At 53.8% G+C, this 19,801-nt stretch overlaps 1 long non-coding RNA gene across 1 annotated transcript in view; it reads left to right on the top strand.

The window, feature by feature from the left end:
* The first annotated feature begins 692 nt into the window (after positions 1-692).
* Positions 693-19,801, top strand: part of LOC149122851 (uncharacterized) — a 34,332-nt gene continuing 15,223 nt past the window's right edge. Inside the window, exons 1-2 of the long non-coding RNA XR_016219923.1 lie at positions 693-803; positions 2,444-2,561. This is a non-coding gene — a long non-coding RNA (uncharacterized LOC149122851). The remainder of the gene's footprint in view (positions 804-2,443; positions 2,562-19,801) is intronic.

Raw genomic sequence — 19,801 nt, 5'->3', positions numbered from 1 at the left:
GTGCACTCTTGGTCAGTACCTCATGGATGGCGGGGCAGTCACAGTTCTTCCCGCCACCTGCCTTGGTGGGAGCCATCCTGTGGACAAGAGCACACGTCGAAAACTGTGATGGAATGGGAAGAGGCAGGAGCTGGGCTTGGAGTGTTAGGAGGTACCGTGGGCTGAATTCTGAATATTCAAATGGAATTAAGACAGAAATAAAAGTTATTTTTTTTTACTCTTCTCTCATCTCTTTTTCCTGAACACACAAAAAAATCTCAACAACAGGAATAGAAACAAAACCAGCCCAGTTTTTCCAGTAAAGGAAATGTGCAACAAGCAGTCAGGGCAATGTCCACACTGGTTTTAATTTTTGCAAGGCAATGCACACGTTCCCAGAGACATTGCTTAACAGTGATTATCTTGGATGGAGTCAGATTTTTTTTTTGGTCACCGTTGGTTGGCTTTTTTTCCATGGCATCTGGGGAAACATCTTAAGCTGGATTCTCTACTTCCCCAAGAACAGCAAACAGATTTTTACCCCATTTTTCATTTCTGGTGCTAAATGAATGCGTCCCCTTTCGTGGCGTCTGCAATGTGACTTGGGCGACATCACCCCGGGAAAGTTGCCTGTCAGCGATTGTTTGACTGGGTGCTTGTGCGTGACGTAGAAAATACAGAGGTCACGTGTGTGACTACACAGCCGCAGTCTGGACTTTCCCCGGGGTGCTTGGCGTTAAGGATGTGGCTATCCGTGCAAACACGGTAGGTTAAAAGGCGAGAACTGGTTTTGAGCAGCCCGGCACCCACCAGCCGCTTACCAGGTGAGTGAGTCACGGTTCGGAGCGAAGCGCTGTGGGAAGTACACCGAGCTGTTTCACCCTCTGGGCATTGGGAGCGTCTGGCACGGTCATTTTTAGTCTGCTCATTGTCGGCTGAACGTTGGGTGGGAAATCCGATCATCGAAGTGGTGAGTTGCAGGCAAACAGGATGGCGTCACTGCTGACCGACTGGTGGAAGGCCCGTGGGTGTGTGAAGCTGGCTGTCGGCTGAGTGGGCTTTGGCCTTGTCGTGGACTTCAGAAGTCCTGTTGGATCCCTCGAGTAGACGCTAGGCATCTTTACAGACCCAGACCAGGTCCACAGAACCACTTGGACACCACCCACCCGTGTGGCTGCCAGTGTTGTCGGTGTCTTTACTTTGTTGTGTAGGGGACTGGATGAAAACTTCCACGCTATTCACTCCCAACGAGTGAACATGGATGAGCAGCTAGTTACGCACTCTCTCTTTAAATTTATTTGAAAGAGTTCCAGAGAACACACACACACACACACACACACATGTCTTTCATCAGCTGGTTTCCAGCAACAACTGGAGGTGGGTTGATCTGAAGCCAGGAGCCAGGAGCTTCATCCAGGTCTCCCACGCAGTTACAGCGGCCTGAGCACGCGGGCCATCTTCTACTGCTTTCCCAGGCCATAGCCGAGTACTAGATCGGAGGGGGAGCAGCTGGGACACGAACTGGCGCCCACATGGGATGCTGACATCACAGGCAGCGGCTTAACCTGCTATGCCACAAAGCCAACTCCGTAGGCTCGCGTTTTAATTTCTCATTCCATAAATAGCTGAGGGATTCCTGCGAGGCAGGAATGAAGAGCTGGTGAAGATGCTGTTATTAATTTACAGCGATGTTGTTATGCATGAAGTATTTTAGTTTCAAGCCTTTCTTGATCTTTCCTAGGACCCACTATGATTCACTAAAGCAGAGCATTCAAAAATAATCTCTTTGTCCAGGGGAGACGTCGTTGTTCCTGAAATGGTTGCTTCGAAACATCGGATGTCGTGGAGGGTGTCGTGAGCCGGCCACTTCCAAGTGCATCCCGCGAGGGCTGTGCCAGTTATCCCTCTTTTAAAAATGAGGAGGGCGTGGCCAGGTGCCGCGGCTCACTAGGCTAATCCTCCACCTTGAGGCGCCGGCACACCAGGTGCTAGTCCCGGTCGGGGTGCCGGATTCTGTCCCGGTTGCCCCTCTTCCAGGCCAGCTCTCTGCTGTGTCCCGGGAGTGCAGTGGAGGATGACCCAAGTACTTGGGCCCTGCACCCCATGGGAGACCAGGAGAAGCACCTGGCTCCTGCCTTCGGATCAGTGCGGTGCGCCAGTCGCAGCACGCCGGCCACGGTGGCCACCGTTGGGTGAACCAACGGCAAAGGAAGACCTTTCTCTCTGTCTCTCTCTCTCTCTCACTGTCCACTCTGCCTGTCAAAAAAAAAAATTAAAAAAATGAGGAGAGCGAGGCTCAGTGCGGTCAAATTCTTCACTCAAATTCTCACCGTTTGCAAGTGGCCGTGCTGGGCAGTGAGCTACTCCCGAGGGACCAGGAGAACGCTCTCCTCTGTCACCTGCAGCCTGGGAGGCGTTCAGATGTTGAAGTGGAACAAGTGACTGTGCAAGGCCTTTCTTCCAGGAATCTCAGGTGGCAGATGGGTCTGGTGTGGTTGCTGCTGTCTCTTGCGTCACCGGGGCCTTGCACCAGCCCCAGAACCAGAGGACGTCCCCAAGCCTGCGGACGCCCAGCGGGACAGGTACAGATCCTCCCAGTCACCTCTCACAGACTGCCCCGCAGTTCCTGCTCCTCCCAGGAGATGCAGAGTCGCTCAGCGCGGAGGGGGAGAAGGCTTCATCATTCCCGAAGCTTCCTCGCAAAGCCCCAGAGGGTAACCCTGCAGTCTCCACCGTGTGCCCACGGATGTGATGAGGCTGCTGTGGGATGCCTGGGTTTGCGTGGACCAGGCGAACTGCTTGTTAACCCACTGGTCTCATTCCTCCCCTCTCAACCACCGAGTACTGCTGTGTGAGACGTGTGTGTGCAGGGGCGTGGCTTCTTGGTACAGGTGTGTTTCTGTGTGAAGGAAGTGTTAGTGGATTCAATGATCAGTTACTGTTCACTAAGTAAGAAAAGCTGTCGGTGAAATGAAACATATTCCAACTCTTACAACAAGTGAGAAGTCAGTGGGACCACTGGAGACCCTGTGCTGAAGATATGTTTGGGGAACAAATTGTTCGCAGAAGTACGGGAAAAGTGATGGTATCTACTTCAAATTTCAAATTCTTCACAGGGAAATAAACATCCCTGGAGAGAGGGTTTTGTCTCCACTCTTGGTGATGCGATTACTGGCAAATTATAACTGTGACGAAGGTTAGAGAAAGAGCATCTTAAGGTTATACAGTGTGTCACACTTTTTAAAATATTTATTTATTTGAAAGAGGTTCATGGGGCAGAGAGAGAGAGAGAGAGAGAGAGAGAGAATCTTCCATCCACTGTTGACTCCCCAAGTGATTGCAATGGCCGGGGCTGGTCCACGCTGAGCCAGGAGCTTCATCCGGGTCTCCCACGTAGGTGCAGCGACCCCAGCACTTGAGCCATCCTCTGCTGCTTTCCCGGGCACATTAACGGGAGCTGAATTGGAAGTAGAGCAGTTGGGCCTTGAACCAGTGCCCATATGGGATGCTGAAGTTGCAGATAGAAGCTTTTCTGTTTGTGCCACAACAGTGGCTATGGAGTTTCAAACTGTTAAAATGGCCTTCCCGTCACAGGTACTCCAGAGATGCTGAGATTTGATGTAAGGCGTTTCTGAGTGTTTAGTCCGTGTGTGGCAGCTGGTGAAATGTCTGCACCTGTGATTGTCTAATAATTTTTGTGCGTTCTTGTCCCCAGCTTACAGAAAAGAATTGAAATAATGGATGTCAGTTTGCTTGTCTTGGCCGCTGGGAATCTTAAGTCCTCAGCGCAGTCACAGTGGCGTGTTTTGTGTACTTTTGTTCATCTTTTCTCATATTTTCTTTACAATTTCACTCCTGTGTATATATTTGCAAATCAGCGTGGTTCCTTGTTTTTCTCTGGGTTTGCTGTAAAAGCGGGAATGAAGTGGACGACTACGTGATCCATGTCCGCAGCTTCTGCCTGCACCATTGCTTCCTTGCTAATCTGTGACGGAGCCGGGACTGGACCTGGCTGCCTGCTCCCTTCCCCCAGGGCTGGAATCTCACTGATCATGAAAGTCCCGCGTGGGATTTCTCCTCTTGCAGACTGCACCTCCACCCTCAAAAAGAGACAAGAGGAAAGATGAAAAGAGAAAGCACACACATGAGTGGATGAAGAAGCCACTCAAGCAGCGTTCAGGGGCAGAGAGCACCTGTTCCCAGCTCACTCCCTGCCCCGCCTGCCTCCTCTCCTTACCACGTCTGACTGCAGGGCAGCAGGGGAGGCACAGTGGCCACACAAATCTCTGCACCTGAGGGGTTCTCCCCAGTGAGATAGCGTGGCTAACAGGCGGCATTTTCTATCCATCAGAAGGCAGACACGGATGCAAACCAGTGCCTCATTGACCTAACTGAAGGTGTTTTGCAAACATGCGGGTGCAAGACGTGCCACTGTACACACACCATGTCAGAAACAGGCTAGGCTCAGCCAAGGCAGCTCCTCTGATGCATGAGAGTGGAGGGGCGGTGCTGAGAGCCACGGCCCAGAGCCAGTGTCACTGCAGTCGCCTCTCTGTGACGTATCTCTGCTTAGGAGACCCTGCATACAGCAAACAGCGCCATTCCCAACCTACTGATGTTTTCTAGACTTTACCAAAAGGAGAAATGATTTTTGAAAATGTCTTCCAAACAGGTGTTTATTAAGTAGTTATTGAATATATCAATAAGCCAATGAGTGGAAAATGACAAAACGAATGAGATAATAGAGACAGGAATGTTGTCCAAGTTTTGTTGGAAAGAGAGAGAACTCTGATTGGTTTATAGATATGGCCAACCCTTGTAGCTTTGGGGATGTGGACTTAGAAAGCTGTGATGTGTGATGTTATTTTTGCAGGGCCAGATTAGGACACAGAGAATCTTCCTCTTAGAAAACAGAGACGGGGCTGGCGTTGTGTTGCGATGGCTAAGCCACTGCTTGCATGCCAGAACCCCGCGTCCCCATGATCACTGGCTAAGTCCTGGCCGCTCTGCTTCCGATGCAGCTGCTTGACGTACCGGAGAAGGCATCGGAAGATGGCTCAAGTGCACGCATGGCCTCTGCTGCCCACGTGGGAGACCGGGTGCAGTTCCTGGCTCATGGTTTTGGTCTGACCCAAGATCTGGCCCTTGTGGCCATTTGAAGAGTGAATCAGTGGGTAGAAGATTCTCTCTCTCTCTCTTTCTCTCTCAGTTTCTCTCTCTCTCTCTCTCTCTAAGATTTATTTATTTACTTGGAAGTCAGAGTTACACAGAGAGAGGAGAGGCAGAGAGAGGGGGAGTGGGGGGGAGAGGTCTTCCATCTACTGGTTCACTCTCCAGATGGCTGCAACAGCCAGAGCTGTGCTAATCCGAAGCCAGGAGCCAGGAGCCAGGAGCCAGGAACTTCTTCCAGGTCTCCCACATGGGTGCAGGGGCTGAAGGTGTTGGACCATCTCCTACTGCTTTCCCAGGCTACAGCAGAGAGCTGCATTGGAAGAGGAGCTGCCGGGACTAGAACCAGTGCCCATATGGGATGTCGGCACTGTAGCCGGCGTCTTTACCTGCTATGCCACAGCATTGGCCATCACTCTCTCTGTGTCTTTCTCACTCCCACTCTCTCATTCTCACTCTGCCTTTCAAATAAGTAAATAAATAAGTAAATTGTAAAAAAGAGGAAACAGGTTAGAGTGAGCCTTTCGCACAGCAGTTACGACACTGCTTGGGATGCCAACTTCCTGTACTCAAGTGCCTGATTTAAGTCCCTTCATTCTGCTTCTGATCCAGCTTCCTGCTCATGCAAACCCTGGGAGATGATAGCTCAAGTACTTGGCTCCCTGCCACGCATGCGGCTGAACTGGATAATCCACTTTCTCCTGAAGCTGGGAGCTGGGAACTCAATCTTGTAGTCATGTAAGTGGCAGGGACCCATGTCACTGAGCCATCACCCACTGCCTCCCAGGGTGCACAGGAGCAGGAAGCTGGATTGAAAGCAAGAAGTGGGGACTCCAACCCAGGTCCTCTGATAGGGGATGCAGGGATTCCAAGCAGGGTCGAACTGCTGCCCCCAGCTCCGCCTGACAGGCTGTCTTAAACCTGAGGAAGAAGCCAGCACCGTGGCTCACTAGGCTAATCCTCCACCTTGCGGCGCCAGCACACCGGGTTCTAGTCCCAGTCGGGGCGCCGGATTCTGTCCTGGTTGCCCCTCTTCCAGGCCAGCTCTCTGCTGTAGCCCAGGAGTGCAGTGGAGGATGGCCCAAGTGCTTGGGCCCTGCACCCCATGGGAGACCAGGAGAAGCACTTGGCTCCTGCCATCGGATCAGCGCGGTGCGCCGGCCGCAGCGGCCATTGGAGGGTGAACCAATGGCAAAAGGAAGACCTTTCTCTCTGTCTCTCTCTCTCACTGTCCACTCTGCCTGTCAAAAAAAAAAAAAAAAAAAATCCTGAGGAAGTCCGTGGGAGCAGACATTATTCTTTTGGCTGTCTCTCCTTGATGAGGAGACAGAATGACCCAGGGAATGTGGAGCGGTTGAGCTGGGGCTGCAGAGGTGGGCGAGAATGGGGACCCAGGGAGGCCAGAGGGTGGAGGGAACCTCCCGGCACCCCCACCCATCGATGAGTCTCACGGGTTCATGCATTCATTCCTTCGTTGGCTCATCTGTCGGCTCACTCACGTCATCTCTTCCACCTTACCTCGGAACACGCTGCTCCGGGGTCCAGCAAGGAGGACCTTTCTGGGGTGCTTGGAACTCTGGGGCAGCTGGGTCACTTTTGCTGATTTTGCCAGATCCCGATGGAAGCGAGAGGCTTGGCTTTGGGGTGAGTCAGTCAGTCACGTGGATGCCCGCATTCCGGGCGAGTTAAGTTATTGATAAACTAATTCCTTAATTAATTGGTCATGGGCAGGATGCTGAGGGAGGTGTATCCGTGCAGGGGCAGAAGCTCTAGAACTCGCGTCCTTAACCCCTTCCCTGCTGAACGGACCACCTGCCTCCTGCCTTCTGTTGCTCTGCTGGTTGATCCTGGGAGTCGTGGGGACTCCGAGGGGTTTGTGGAGTGGGCATGAGGAACTGTTCATCTGTCCTTCCGGCCCCCAATTTTGTAATTACAATTGTTTCACTTCCAGCTGGGCTTTGATCTTTCCTCTAAACTGTCTTTGCAGAGCTATTAGCCGGATACTTTGTGTCTAGCATGCATCCCATTGACACGAACGTCAGGTGCACACACACCCACCTATGGGGTGAGCCTAATTTATCACTGCCGGATTTTCATGTCTAGCCTGGGGCTGGGCTGTGAGAGACAAAGCACTTGCACATTTCCTTCTGCTTGCCAAACATCTCTCTGAGTTATGTTGCATTGAGTCTTTGATTCCACCCCCCCCCCCATCTTGCCTTATTTGTGAGCTCAGCTCTTTCTGTATGCGTATTTCGATCATTTGGCTCTGAGAGACATTTTAAAAAGTATTCTTTATTTATTCAAGATTGAGATATTTTTAATGCAGTGCTATGGAATCCACAAGAGTGCAGTTTTTTTTTTCCTTGTGTTTTATGGAAAAGCTTGCTGCTCACAGGAAAACCCAAACGTAACAGTCTTCTCTATTTTCAAGTACGCCCAGGTCAGTCCACCACGCTGGGTAAGTACCTGGAGAGCAGACAGAGCTCGCAGCCCATCCAGTGGCAAGGAAGGGCACGTGGGTATCTGGTGGCTTGCACGTGGTCCTGGAGCCAGCCACACCCAGCTGGACACCTGACCCGTGTTCTCTGTGGCTGCTGGCTTCTCTTCCCACTGTCTCTGTGCCCAGACTCCCGGCTGTGTGGGACCCAGGAGCTAGCCCTCAAGAGAGTGTCTGTGTGGGTGACGCTAATGTCCCCCCTGCCCCCGGGGTTTTTTTGTTCCTGAGATGCTCAGAAAAGTCACTTCTGGTCCCCTCTGCTTCGTGCTCGTCTTATACCCGGCGCTGCCCAGGGAGGCACCCACTTCCTGTCTGCCCTTTGGGACTGTAACTGCCACATCTCTGCTGAGCAGGGGACAGAAGATTCTGGCTTGGTGGGGGGCGGCGCGCGTGGACTTGCCCATCCTGAGCCCTGCTGGCCTCCCGTAAGCAGCTGATGGTTAACTACAGAGCTGATTTATAGGCGGACGGAGACCTGGGGTCTGGGGCCCTGGGGGTTTTGCGAGACTGTGAGCTCCGCTATGTGTGTGTGTTTCCCGGCTTGGCTTTCTTGGTCTTCATTCCCTCTCCACTCGTCTCGTGACTTCTCCATCATTGAGATCCGCCCTTGGTCTCTCTCGCTCTGGGGAAGGCATCGCTCTGCTCCATCCACAGTGTCTCCTGTCTGCTGGCTCCGCTTCAGGTTCTGTAACGATCAGTGTGCAGCTAAACCATTTAGATTGTTGTAAGGATCTGGAGGACGGAATTGGCCTAGAAAGAACTCTCACCAAGTCCCGCGTTTCAAAACAAGAAAACTTCAACGATGATTATCTGGTCTCCTTGACTTACTCTTTATTTATTTATTTATTTATTTATTTATTTATTTATTTTTTGACAGGCAGAGTGGACAGTGAGAGAGAGAGAGAGAAAGGTCTTCCTTTTGCCGCTGGTTCACCCTCCAATGGCCGCTGCGGCCGGCATGCTGCGGCCGGCGCACCGCGCTGATCCGATGGCAGGAGCCAGGAGCCAGGTGCTTCTCCTGGTCTCCCATGGGGTGCAGGGCCCAAGCACTTGGGCCATCCTCCACTGCACTCCCTGGCCACAGCAGAGGGCTGGCCTGGAAGAGGGGCAACCGGGACAGAATCCGGCGCCCTGACCAGGACTAGAACCCAGTGTGCCGGCGCTGCAAGGCGAAGGATTAGCCTATTGAGCCGCGGCGCCGGCCTCCTTGACTTACTCTTAAACTTCCAACTGAATGATGCACACTCCTCAGCTGAAGTTTGCCTTCAAAAACGCTCCCTTTACAAAAATGTGTTTTCCAATTTTAGGTATAACTGAGTCACTGAGAATTGATGTGGCATCAGGGCCCCTAATTATCCTTACTGTTTTTAAACTTTAATAATTTTGTTTTATTTAAAAGGCACACATATACACAGAGACAGAGATAGAAAACTTCCATTTGATGGTTCACTCCCCAAATGCTTCTAACAGCCAAGGCCGGGCCAGGCTGAAGCCAGGAGCCTGGAACTCCATCCCGGTCTCCCAGGTGGGTGGCTGGGGCCCACGTACATGGTCCACGGCCCGCTGCCTCCTGGGGTGTTCATTTGCAGAAAGCTGGGGTCGGGAGTGGACCTGGGGCCTGGAGCCCGGTATTGTGATCTGGAATCCCGGGTGGTGACACTGTGCCGCACACCCACTCCCCTGTACCGGCTTTGACAGAGGACCTATCCCTGCCGTCTCTGCGGGGACTGTTCGTGTGCTGGCTTCCAGGGAGGGGACGTGGTTTCTAGTTTCTCACTGTTGGCGACGGTCTCGCCCTGAGGATGAGCTCGTGACGTTTCAGCAGAGGATTCCCAGAATCCTCCGGACCCCAGGATCTCCAGCGGAGATGCCCGGATCAGTGCAGGATCCCGTGCGTGCACGGACTCGCTGAGGGTGGAGGGTTTTCTGCCCTGGAAATGCCCACCTCTTTTCTCTGAGCGCTGCTTTGTCCCATACCTGTGCCGTGCGCCCCTTCAGCGTGTGCACACCTGCGTGGTGGGCTACGCTTCTCTGTGTAGGCAGGGCCTATGCCAGGTCCAGTATTCTACCATTTCCATCTTCAAATTCGTAGTGCGTCTTGAACAAGGGGCTTTGCATCTTCCTTCTATGATGGGCCCCACGGAGCACACCAGGCAGCCCAGCTGGTTCACTCCCTCGCTGGACTCATCTGTCGGGAGTGTCTCCCAGGGGTCAGGCACCACCTGGGGCCCAGGAGCTGTCAGTCAGCTCAGGAGTCAGAAACCCTGCCTTGTGGCTTGTATTCTGGTCGCAGGGAGAGTAGCAAGTTCTAGTGCGTCAGGTGCGAAATTGAGAGGTGATCCTAGGAAAGTGGAGCCAGGCCAAGTGGATCGGGAGAACTTGAAGAGGGGGTCCAAGTTACGTAAGGCCAGGACCCTGCATTGCGACACTTTTCCACATGTCTGGTCGGCCTGGCACTAGTGCTGAGAACTGGAGAGTTCCGCCAACGACACCCAGAGCGCCACCAGATGTGGCTTTCACAGAACAGGAAAAGACCAGAGGACGGAAACTAACGCCTGAACCCAAACCAGACGGCGAGTCCTGTGAGAGACGTGCATCAGGGTCCCAGGGCTCGGAGCAAACGCCGTCACCTGGGCCTTCAGAAACGTCCCCTGGGGACGAGCAAACTGCCACTGAAATCCGAGCAAGCAGGCTGGCCAAGGTGGGGACGTGGGCTCCGATCAGAGGGGACACTGGCCGGGAAATTGCGCATGGGAGTGGGGGAGTAGGTCTGGAGGGGCAGGGGGTGGGGCGGAGGCCAGGGGGCATCAGGACAGCGAGCGTGGCCTGAGAGGCGTTGTGGGGGGGGGGGCGGCTGGCCACGTGTGCCTTTCCACCCCTCGGCCCATTCGCCCGTGGCTGCTTTGCCCAACATCTTCGGGGCGGACACCACTTGTCAGCAGGTGCTCTTTCGCATGGGACTGCCTTCTGTTTGTGTATCAAGGTCGGACGATGGATGCATCGATCAAATGTTACAGAACCTGGACTTTGCACGGGCTGGGTGGGGAGGGGTGGATGCAGCGAGGGCAGGGGGAGCACTACAGACCTGCTCAGGTGAGTGCCTTTCTCCAGAGAGAGGTGGATCACCCAGGCACAGCCGCACGTCGTCTGCCCACTGCCCTTTCTTCTCCCCAAGCACCCTAAAAATCAGTGACCACACTCAGTCTCCACTCCTCCTCTCGCCCGGGCTGCCATGCTGGCTCTGCCAGGGGGATGGTGTGGAGCAGGCCAGTCGTCTGCCAGGGGACCCCCACGACACCCAGCATCTGAAATTTATTGTCTCGAGATAGGAGTGAGACGCCCCATCCTTGGTGATGACCTGGGAGGCTCTGGTCCCTGGGTTTAGGAAGGCAACTGGGCAAGCCATAGCCTCTCAGATGAATGGAGGGAAGGTCCGTATCTTCCCCACGCCTGGGAAAATCGGAGCCCTGCTGGGCTCTGTCTGGGAAAAGATTCCCGTTCTGGCTCCCTGCTGCTCTGAGCTTGGCCCTCATGTACCCAGCCAGGCTGGAATTCAGCCTGGGGCATGTGGGGGAGGGGCACACGGCTCCCCAAGCAGGGTCTGGGTGACTGCCCCCCAAGATCTGGAGTCAGATGCCGCACGCAGCTCCTTTGACCGGAGGCAGTGGTGTAATGGAAACCGAAGCCTCGTGGTTCTGTGTGTGTGCAGGGGCGGGGTGGGGGTGGGGGCAGGGGTGGAAGAACACGTGTGTGTAGCATTCTCCGGGTGCACACTGAGGTATTGACTTTCCTCAGCTGTTTGGGGAGCGAGACACTGGACAGCTGGGGGAGGCTGCCAGACTCAACAGCCTTCCCTCCCTCGGGGGCCGGGTGCACAGGGGCTGCTGGTCCTGTCCAGACGCATGCCTTTTGCTCGCAGCCGAAGAGTGTGGCCACGAGCTGGAAAGAGTCAGGCACCTCCTGGGTGACCCGGGGTGGTCCCCACTTCCTCCACTGCAGGCGCTGTCAGACTGTGGGCCACACCCGTCCCATCCTGGGTCCCCCCCCCCCCGTGCCACCCTGTGTGGGGAGAGGCTGACGGACGGCAGGCAGTTGTCTCCGCCCAACAAGGCTCAGTTGTCACAGGGTGTGAAATTCCATCAGGAGGAATGCGCTGCTTGGCCCTGGAAGCCTGGACAGCCAGCTTCCCAGGTAGTGACTGGGAGCAGAGCTCTTCGCAGAGGGAGCGGAAGTGGCCATGGGGAGCTAGGAGCCAAGGAGGAGAAACTGCACCTCATTGCAAGCCTGGGCTGTGTGTACGCTGCGTCCGGGGCTAATCCGGCTCCCTTGCTGAGCTCGCTGAAATAAAGAACGTAAAGGTTTTGCGACTGAGATGATGCTGCACCTCGCCCTGTGCTGTTAGAAACACTCCCTGTTATTTAACGATGGGAGACAGACGTGGTACCTTCTGGGAAACAGGTTAATCTCCAGGGCTCGCGCAAATCAAGCTCGGGATTGAGAGAAGTGTCTGGGCTCCCCCGGAGCAGCCCCAGGAGCCCCAGGCCAGGAAATGACCACTTGGAGGGGTGCAGAGACCTCCCAGGCACCGGCTCTGTGGACGCCGTGTTTCTGCACTCTCTGCTTAGCCACGAGGCAGAAGGAAGCCGCACCAGAGGCAGACGACGTGCCCAGAACACAAAAGGCTCCCACCAGGCTGTGTGGTGCAGACGTGGGTAGAAAAATAAAGCCCATCTCGCCACTGCTCGGGGAAAGCTGGCAAGGCTGAGTGAGAGCGAGACCAGGGAGGGCAGGTGAATGCAGACCAAGATGTCAGCTTTTTCACACTGGGAAGAAGGCCATGCCATTGTACCTGTGTACCTTAAAACACACACACACACACACACACACACACACACAGACTTTCTTTTTTAATTTATTTGAAAAGCAGAGTTACAGAGAAGGAGAGGCAGAGGCAGAGAGATAGATAGAGAGAGAGAGAGAGAGAGAGAGAGATTGATCTTCCATCTGCTGGTTCCCTCCCCAAATGGCTGCAATGCCTGGGTCTGGACCAGGCTGAAGCCAGGAGCCAGGAGCTTCATTCAGGTCTCCTAGGTGGGTGCAGGGGCCCAAGCACTTGAGCCATCTTCTGCCACATTCCCAGGCGCATGAGCAGGGAGCTGGGTCGGACGTGGAGCAGCTGGCACTCAAACCAGCGCCCATATGGGATGCTGGCATCACAGGTGGAAGCTTAACCCACTGCACCACAGCGCCGGCCCCAACGAGAACTTTCCAAGCACCTGTTTTCGCCTGGATGTGCGCTTTCGCTGCCGCACAGGTAGAAACGAAGCCGCAGCAGGGACTCCTGCGATGGCGTCTTTTCTGAGAAAGCCTCCGCTTCGATGCTTTTCCGCGCTGTGCCTGCTGCCTGGTTTCTACGGCACACGTGAGAACACGGTGCAGCCACGGCCTCAGCTCTCAGAACCAGACTCCCTCGGAGAAGCGACACAGATGCCCACGTGCCCGGGGCCAGGGAAGATCACTGGCTTCTGGCAGGAAGTGCCTTCTGGTTTCGGACCCTGTTTGTCAACGGGTGCAGGCCGCCGTCCCATCTGTCACCACATCCCAGAGGTGGCTCACGGAGCCCGGCTTCTGGTGTGATGTCTGTCACTCTTCTCTTTACAGGATCCCATTACATTTTCCATGTTTTAATCCAAACAAACAGCCGATGCCAAGAGCCCAGCTGTGGGGAGCCATGCCAGCGGTTGTTCCAGGTGTCGAGCTGTTGTGTCTGCCCCAGGGCGGCCTCCGCATGGCTACAACGGCGTTCTGCGCGGACTGTCTGGGAAAATCCGTGGCTTTTCTTGCATTAACCAGCCCCCTGTGACCCTGTCTTGGAGCTAGGCAGCTGAAGACGCTTTAGGAATGGGATAAAAATCTCCACCACTGGAGGCCACAGGCTTGGGTTTAAGCCCGAGTTGGCACAGCGAGCACTGGACTTAACCCCTCCGAGTCTGTGTCACGTTCATTAAAACGGGGATAGTATCTAAGCTGCAGAGGCAGAAGGGTTAAGGGGCTGGGAAACCCCACCCAGGCGGCCCCGGGCCCTCAGTCCTGGCAGCTGCCTTGATGTACTGCAGGTCTGGGGGCTTTGCCCTTTGCCCCTCCCCCTCCCCACAGGGCCCACTGCTGGCACTCTCCTGCTCCCAGCAGCCAGGGCTGGAGGAGGGGCCCCTGGTGGGCTACAGTGTGACTTCAGAGGTTCAGGTGCATTGCACTCAGGAGATTTGCAACACACACTGTTGACACCTGTCACAGCTGTCACTCGTCCCAAGTGGGCAGACTGCATGCCCTGACTTCCCTCCCCATCAGCTCTGCAGAGGAGCCCGGGACCCTGCCGTCCTCCGGGTGTTGGGATTGGGGGCGGGGTTGTATCTGAGAGACTGACTCACCTTGTGGATGGAAGGCGGGCTCTGCTGGGGCCCGCCCAGCGTGGGAGCCAGGCACAGAGCTGAGGATCCGGTGGTTGCTTAGCAGTGAGTCACCTAACCTCTCGGAATGCCAGCTTCCGTCTGCAATCAGAAAAATGCTGCAACATTGGAATAAAAGCTACCTCAAGAAAGCTACCGTTTCTGTATGCCACAGACTTGCAGGGCAGGGAGAGCTCCCTTCAAGTTGCTGAAGCAAAATCCATACACAAGAGCAAGCAGGAGGCCGGCGCCGCGGCTTACTAGGCTAATCCTCCACCTTGCGGCTCCGGCACACCAGGTTCTAGTCCCAGTCCGGGCGCCGGATTCTGTCCCAGTTGCTCCTCTTCCAGGCCAGCTCTCTGCTGTGGCCCAGGAGTGCAGTGGAGGATGGCCCAAGTGCTTGGGCCCTGCACCCCACGGGAGACCAGGAGGAAGTACCTGGCTCCTGCCTTCGGATCAGCGCGGTGCGCCGGCTGCAGCGCGCCGGCCGCGGCGGCCATTGGAGGGTGAACCAACGGTAAAGGAAGACCTTTCTCTCTGTCTCTCTCTCTCACTGTCCACTCCTGCCTGTCAAAAAAATAAAAAAAAAATAAAAAAAAAGAAGAGGAAGCAGGAGGCACGAGGCCTCCGTGACCCAGTGATGACTTGGCTTTACCTCACATTCCCGAAGTTACCAGTGCTGTGGCTGCAGCTTATCAAGGGCCTTTGGTTTGCAATGGGTGGAAATGGAAGGACATCCAACTTGACCACTCTTTTTAGAAATGTGTATTTACTTATTTTCATTAGATTGCAAAGACACACAGAGGGAGACAGAGAGGTGGGGCCGGGAGAGAGAGAAGGAGGGAGGGAGGGAGCGAGAGGGAGAGGGAGAGGGGGAGAGACAGGGAGGGAGAGAGAGAGAGCGAGAGAGCGAGAGAGAGTGAGCTCACCTCTGCTGCTTCAATCCTGGGAGTGATTCTGGGTCTCCAGGTGGGTGGCAGGGATCCAGTTTCTTGGGCAATTGCCACTGCCCCCGGGCACATTAGCACATTAGCACATTAGCAGGAAGCTGGAGTGGGAAGCAGAGCTGGAGTTGAACCAGGTGCCTGGACGGAGCGGAGTCTTAACCACCATGCCAGATGACTGCCCCATCAGTAGCGGCTGCGCAGGAGCACGGGCCCTCCTGTCCACGACTGTGAAGCTCCATGTCCACGTGCAAACACGAGAGTGCAAATGGGCCTAGCACACACGTCCAGATGTAGATTCCTTACGAGGAATTAGTTGGATGTTAACAAAAGGAAGACTCATTTTTTATTAATTTGGAACAAATTTCTATTTCTAATGATTTTCTTATCTGAGAAGATGACGTGTTACAGGAACATAGGGGCCAGCATTGTGGCACAGTGGGCCAGGTTCGAGTCCTGGCTACTCCACTTCTAATCCGCTCCCTGCTGATGTGCGTGGGAAAGCAGTGGAAGGTGGCCCAAGTCCATGAGCCCTTGCACCCATGTGGGAGACATGGATGGAGCTCCAGGCTCCTGGCTTCAGCCTGAACCAGACCTTGTTGTTGTGGCGATCTGGGGAGTGAACCAATGGATGGAGGATCTTTGTCTCTCTTTGTGTGTCTCTGCCTCTCTCTCTGCAACAAATATATATATATATATAGGCATATATTATAAAAGACAAGTGCTTTCAAGAACTCTTGCTGAATCAGATTAGGAGAAGTAAAAATAAGTTCATCCAGCACATAATAGTCATGTTACTGGGGCTTTTTTTTTCTAAAGAATATTTACTTATCTTTATTTCTTTAAGAGACAGAGAGGAGTGGAGAGAGAATATTCCCATCTACTAGTTCTCTAACCGAATGCTTCCTCCAGCCAAGGCAGAGCCAGGTCCACGCTGGGAGGCAGGAACTCAGTCCAGGTCTCCCATGTGGGGGTAGGGTCCCAGCTGCTTGAGCTGTCTCCAGGGTATGCATCATCAGGAATCTGGAGTCAGCAGAGTTGACTTGAGCACCTCCAGTGGGTGTCTTAGGTGGCACCACAGCCACTGGGTCAAAGGTCCACCCCTCATTGGAGCTTCTGAGCAGGAGAGGGGAGGGGAGTCTGATGATAGATTGGACTGTTCTTTCACCTTTTACGTCATACTTTAGGGAAGAGGGTGACGTGAGACTGCAGACGAAGCATCAAGGTACAGGCTGTAGCCCCCATCTGTGCTGACTCATAGGGAACAGGCTGTAGCCTCCATCTGTAGTCACTCAACCAGGTACAGGCTGTAGCCTCCATGTATGGTGACTCAGCAGGGAACAGGCATAGCCTCATCTGTAGTCACTCATAGGGAACAGGCTGCAGCCTCCATCTGTAGTCACTCATAGGGAACAGGCTGCAGCCTCCACCTGTAGTCACTCATCAGGGAACAGGCTGTAGCCTCCATCTGTGCTGACTCACAGGGGACAGGCTGTAGCCTCCATCTGTAGTCACTCAGCAGGGGACAGGCTGTAGCCTCACCTGTAGTCACTCAGCAGGGGACAGGCTGTAGCCTCACCTGTAGTCACTCAGCAGGGGACAGGCTGTAGCCTCACCTGTAGTCACTCATAGGGAACAGGCTGTAGCCTCACCTGTAGTCACTCAGCAGGGAACAGGCTGTAGCCTCATCTGTAGTCACTCAGCAGGGTACAGGCTGTAGCCTCATCTGTAGTCACTCAGCAGGGTACAGGCTGTAGCCTCATCTGTAGTCACTCATAGGGGACAGGCTGCAGCCTCCATCTTAGTGACTCAGCAGGGAACAGGCTATAGCCTCCATCTGTGCTGACTCACAGGGAACAGGCTGTAGCCTCATCGGTAGTCTCATCAGGGTACAGGCTGTAGCCTCCACCTGTAGTCACTCATAGGGAACAGGCTGTAGCCTCCATCTGTGCTGACTCAGCAGGGGACAGGCTGTAGCCTCCATCTGTAACAGCTCATCCTGGTTACGTGGCTGTAGCCTCTGCCTTTATGAAAGCTGAAGTTCTTGTGCTCTGTGTTTTAGCCACTCTCTGGCCTTCTGGATAGCAGGGCAGTCCCCCAGCACAGTAGTTTCCTGGTGTCCAGTGACGCCGGCATCAGATGACCTTTGGCTGCAGGCCACCAGACTGGCTGGCTGTGATGTCATTTGGGAAGCATCTGGAAGGTTGGCTACCTCACCCATGCTCCGACAGCGTGGTCACATATCAGATTGCTTCTGGGACACATTATGGCTTAGAGCACCTGCTAAACACCCCTCCCTGCACTTGGGGCCACTTTTCATCTAGTACCATGGAGGGTACCTCCCAGGAGGGCAGCTCAGCCATGATTGAAGTGATGGAGGTACTGGTATGTTTGGGATATTTGTATAATTGTGTACTTGCGTTTCCTGTACCAGAAAGCATAGTCTTGTGATCAGTGGAGACGTAAATTCAGCAGGGCATTTGTTGGTGACAGTTGTTGCCGATGGACGTGTAACTCCCATAAAGAGTCTATTAGTGGCTCATTTCTGTACTTCCAGAGGCTTTATTTGTATAAAAAAAAGTCAACAGATATTGAAATATTTTAATCATGATAATCCCAGAATTGACTCCTTTTTTCTGGCAGGTACTTTGAACAGCTCAGTTTTTCATTTTTGAAAAGCTGGAGCCCGATGAGTGTGATAGGTTTCTCTAAATCTAATAGAAATTCATAGAAGTAGGCCGCTTCCGTTCCTCGTGAGCCACCGTGGAGTAGTTGGAGACCTTTCCCTCGGGGGCGGGTGGGTGGAGCCACCCCTTCTACTTAGATCAGTTACCCTACTCACACGGGGTTTGGTCAATTGGTGACATGATTTACATGCTGTGTAGGTCATTACTGGTCTAAGGGCCACTTTTAGTCACTAATGACCAGTCTGCATGCAGGCTGTCGCACGTCCTAGGACGCACACAGCACTGTGTACTCAGTAGGCACCAGCCTTGTCTCCAGCCGGGCTGGGACCCCCACGGCGACTCACCTGACGGGCGTGTTCATCTTGTCTCATGCCTCCCAGATTTGTGTTTCCACAAAAGCATAAACATTTGGTAAGCAGTGTATTATTTTAGCCATCAATTAGAATGTATACACAACTCTGTATAGCTATCAATCCTTTTTATTGTTGATTTTATTTCTTACTGATTGAACTATTTATTTAGTGGAGTGTTAAACCTCTGACTGTAATGTAAATTAAAAATAAGCTATCTCAAACGTTTAAAAAAGGGGGAGGGTGGGAGGGAGGTAGAGAAGTATCATTATGTTATTAGAATTGTATCTATGAACTAGAGGTAGAGAAGTATCATTATGTTATTAGAATTGTAGCTATGAACTAGAGGTAGAGAAGTATCATTATGTTATTAGAATTGTTTCTATGAACTAGAGGTAGAGAAGTATCATTATTTTATTAGAATTGTAGCTATGAGCTATACTGAATCTGTTCTCTTTATTAATAGCACATTAACATCAGCATTAATAAGAATTGTGTTGTAATTATCATGCATTTGCTGTGACCTTGAGAATCCCATGTATTAATACATTTCTTTAAGCAATAGATTGGGCATTGTAAATACGGGAATTCCCAGAGACTGCAGCGTCTCCTTACATCGCAGTCAGGATTTCCCAGCGCTGGGGCTGTTGACAGCTGCGGGGTCAGGAGCGTCCTGTACACTGCTGGGTCTTTTGTAGAGGCCCTGGCTTCCCCCCCCCCTTGGGGCCAGTGGCAGAGCCTCCTCCTGTTGTGGCAACCAGGCATGTGTCGAGGCATTGCCAGGTAGCCCCGGGGGCCAGCAGCGCCCCGTCCGAGGGCCGTGGTGGGGACAGCTGTTTGGACAGCGTTTGGGGACAGGCAGTCTCTCAGAAACCCAGCACTGATGACAGCAGCAGACGTGGCGGTGTGTAGCAAAGCCTCTGAGTGACACTGCATGGGCACGAGGACCGAGGACGAAGCATCCCTTGTTAGTATGCGTCCAGATTTCCTCACTGGGACTTTGACTCTGCTGCTGTAAAACCTTAAAACCCTGGTGTCCACCAACCAAGAAAATCCACTGTAGCCGATCGCTGGGCTTTCCCACCACGCTGGGTATTTTGGGGAAAGTCAGCAATGTCAGCCTCCTCTCATGGGCCGCCTCCAGCCTTCCAGCTCCTCTGTAGGCATCACTCACTCCATTTTGCTGCTTTGCAGAGTTCTCTCCTCTCCAGCAGGCTGGCCACTTCAGGAGGGCGGGAGCTCCACCCCTTTCAGTCCCGGCAGCTGTGGCGCCGGGCACTCCCAGCCGGTCTTCCCGTGTTTGCCATTCAGGCCAGAGCAGGGGCTCCGGGTGGTTCATTTCTTTGCTGGTGGAAGCAACTCTCCATGCTGGGCAATGCGCATCCTGGCTACCACGGCGATCCTCGCTGTTTCCGCCGGATGCGAGCACAGGCGAGCTTTTCCATCGTTCCCTTCCAGAAGACGGGCTACACAGATGTCTCAGAGCAAGGACAGGCACTGCTGGTGGGGCGCAGAGCCAGCCAGCCCCCCGCCACCTGTCAGCCGCCAGGATGGAAAGACAAGGGCTTTGATGCTCTCGGTGCAGGCAGACGCCCACACGCATCCGGCACTTGAATCCGTCCTGTGACTTCTCAGGGACAGTCTGTCTTGTGTTTGAGAACCACACCAAGATGGCAGCTACCCTCGAGTACCTGTGGACACCGGCCCTCACCCCAGCTCTTCCTCCACG

The sequence above is a fragment of the Oryctolagus cuniculus genome, chromosome 13 (genome assembly GCF_051225735.1).
Source record: "Oryctolagus cuniculus isolate XC-2025 breed Fujian yellow rabbit chromosome 13, ASM5122573v1, whole genome shotgun sequence".
NCBI lineage: Eukaryota > Metazoa > Chordata > Mammalia > Lagomorpha > Leporidae > Oryctolagus > Oryctolagus cuniculus.
Note: the sequence above shows the minus strand (reverse complement) of the source record. Positions and strands in the feature narration are given on the sequence as shown.